The sequence below is a fragment of the Alligator sinensis genome, unplaced genomic scaffold, assembly GCF_000455745.1.
Source record: "Alligator sinensis unplaced genomic scaffold, ASM45574v1 scaffold802_1, whole genome shotgun sequence".
NCBI classification, from domain to species: Eukaryota; Metazoa; Chordata; order Crocodylia; family Alligatoridae; genus Alligator; species Alligator sinensis.
Window position 1 is genome coordinate 2591843 of NW_005841918.1, and position 3153 is coordinate 2594995.

General features: G+C 38.1%; 1 protein-coding gene across 2 annotated transcripts in view; it reads right to left on the reverse strand.

Annotated features, from left to right (window-relative positions):
* The window catches only part of MSANTD4 (Myb/SANT DNA binding domain containing 4 with coiled-coils), a 36446-nt gene extending 33602 nt beyond the window's left edge, over positions 1 to 2844 (reverse strand). The window contains exons 1-2 of one of the 2 annotated variants that reach the window (XM_025198255.1): positions 2817 to 2844; positions 1519 to 1600 (exon numbers count right to left, since the gene is read on the reverse strand). The gene's annotated coding sequence lies outside the window, so the exon portion shown is untranslated. Of the gene's footprint in view, positions 1 to 1518; positions 1601 to 1854; positions 1906 to 2816 lie in introns of those variants that run through there. The other variant, XM_025198256.1, reaches the window with a different exon arrangement.
* Between the last annotated feature and the right edge of the window lie 309 nt (positions 2845 to 3153).

Sequence of the window (3153 nt, forward strand, 5' to 3'; positions counted from 1 at the left end):
TAGGGAAAAAAAAATGCATTTTTTTGAGTGTTAGCTTAACAGTCTGACTTCTGCTTTCCTAGTCTCTTCAAACCACATATCATGTATGTGGCATTTGCTCTTTGCATTATATTCAATTGCTTTGATAACACAATACTAAACACCTACTGCTGCATAGGGTTAAACAAAGGGCATATAACCTGTAATATAAATTATATGAAATGTGCCTCCTTGTGTTCATAATGGTCCATGAATAATAGTATTTGTACCGGTATTTGTTACCAAAGCTATTTACTGAATGCTGATTACATTTATGTTTTACCATATCAGTATTTACAGTATAAGATATTTGAAGTTAAACTTCTTTGACTTGGCATATACTTTCTATGGATTAAATTGGTTCCTAATGTTAATATTGTAACATAATTTGAATAAGTATAACTTTCTTTAAATAAATATTTTGCAGCTTGATTTCAAAATATGTAGTTTCAATGAGAAATCAGTCTAGAAGGCTTACTTGCTAAAATATTTGCAGAAAGCAAACAAAAGGGGGTATGAAAGGGTTGGTCAAGTCTTTTATAAAATTGGCCAATAATGTCTGTAGAAGTTTGGTAATATTTGCACAGATTCAGTTCTGTATTAGGGGAAAAAATACAAAAAACGATATCATGGCTACGCCACTGACTAGACCTGATTGTGTAGCCTTTCTTGCCATTGGTCATGCATAATCTCAAAAAGTTAATTTGATAGTATTATTCATTCATTGATAGTGCCTAGAAACAGTGGACAAACATACAAGGTGCTGTGTGCCTTGATCAGGGATCTTAAAGAACTATTTAAAAATGTAAACAATTGAAAGTAACAAAAAGAAGAAAGGATAGAAGATAAGAGTAATTACGCTTTGGGCACATCTACATGTGTGCATTTATTGTGCAGTAACCAAAATTACTGTGCAGTACAGGTGTGTGTTTACAGGTGCACGCCCATACTGTGCAGTAAACATGGCTGACTTGAGTGTAAATGCCAACTTGAGCGTAAATTTTGTACCTGCATCATGCAGGCATAAATTTACGCCAGATTAGTTACTGTGCAGTAGTGCACAGGTAGACACCTTACTGTGAAGTAACAGTGTGTGTGGACTGACTTGGGACTAACTTTAGCCCCAAGTCAGACCACACAGCATTAATGCAGTTTAACGTCTTCAGGTGTAGATACTGGCCTATTCCTGCTTACTGCACAGTAAATTTAAGCTGTAAATGTATGTATAGACACGTCCTTTGAGGCTTTTTCCTTCTGCCAATTTGATTAAATATGTATCCTACCCGCACAGAGCTCTGAAGATATATTTTTACTGTGAAGCACTTGGATACTAAAACGATGCATGTCATCAAAGTACATATACATAACAGTCATTTCAACCCCCTTTTCCTAAGTAGTCATTTCATATACTAAATATATACATAATTTAAATGTCCTTTTTCTAGGGAGAAACAGAATTGAGTTGTGGTCAAGCCCCCATAACAGAATTGTTTATATTACCTAACCGTGGGGAAAGTTTGTATCAGCTTTCCCAAACCAGTAATTTTAGAGTATTCCTTCACTTCCTGGTGTTTAAGGGGACCTGGTGGAGAAAATAAAAGGAGAAATAAATATGGCTTGTGACTATTGAGTGTAACATCTGAATTTTGTTGGACCTAGGTATTGGCAAGTATAACAGAAAGGAAATATTTTTTTTTACCTAAATGTAATAGTGACACGAGCAGAATATTAAGGATGTGGGGAAGCAGAACATAATCTTTCATTCTCATTGGTCAGCTATAATATTAAAATAACTAAAAATGGGTTCAAAGACTGTAAGATCACTGAAGAACTCACTTGTTAAGCTAACCATGATAAAGCAGGAGTAAAGCACTCCCAGTGTTACTAGCCGGATAAGTGGCATAGGGCTTGTCTGCAGGCTAGGATGGGCCCACAGATTAGCCTGCGTGCCTCATGCAGCGTGTGTCCTGAACAGGCTCCACGTGCTGTGTGCGGCACATGCACCAGTCTGGAGCGTGTCACGTGACGTGTGGGTCCAGTCTGTGTCCCATGGGCAGCATTACAGGCTGGATGACAGGGATCTGCAAGTTGTATCTTTTGACACCCCTGCCTTAGCTTATCTTCTGACCATCTCCACATTCAAATGCAGGATGTGTACTGAGGTAGGAATGTATAGGGGTGGAGAAGAAGAGTAGAAATGCTGTGAAAATTCTGGGTAAAACTGCTGCCTATCAGCAGCTACAGATATGTTGACACAATTTACACAACCCTCTACAGCTGTCTGAATTGCACCACAGGCTGCCCCAGCACAAGCCAGAACTGAGGACAAAAAAGGTGATATAAAATCACATTAGTTATCACAGCTTAAAGATCTGTGCTGTGTTCAGTGATTTGGCAGATAGCATTTTCACCCCAAGTTCACTTTAGTATAGATGCTCCTGAAACTAAACTAACACCCATTCCAGAATGCTGTTACACTGGAGGGAGTGGGGGGGGGGGGGGGGGTAGAAGAAAGACTCAGTAGTCTTTTCTCTCATGCCTAAAGTTATTGTGATTGCCATGTACTAAAATAGTCAAGATTTTTGGACCACCAGCAGTTATACAGACCAAATATTTATAAATTAAGGCGGTTATTCTTGTTTTATAAAGAATTATACAGGATGGGGGGATAGGGAGAGAGAGAGACTTAAAAATCACAAAGCAACCACAAAGCTAAGTAGGGATAACAATGAACTGGGACCTGGGCTCTATTCTGGTTTTCTGCCACCAACCTTCTGGGTAATTGCAACTTGTTTTACCTCTGCATCGCTCAGATTTCCCATTTATGAAATAGGGATGGAGGTTGATGAAGTATCTAGAGATGAAAAGGACTGTTTAAGTTAAGCACTATTAATTTTCAACCACATGGTAAATTGCTAGCAAACCTACACATGAGAACAACAGCTGCCCATATAACCACAAACTTCTAAAAAGTGTTAAAAGGATATTTTGTGACAGACATCTTCATAGTATAGAGGATTTTTGTCCCTTTCTAGAACATCAGTGTGACAGTCAAACCTAGAAAAAGCAGAAAATGTAAAATAGCACAATGCTGCCCTCTTTGAGTAGTGATCCAATCTATAATACATACTCTTG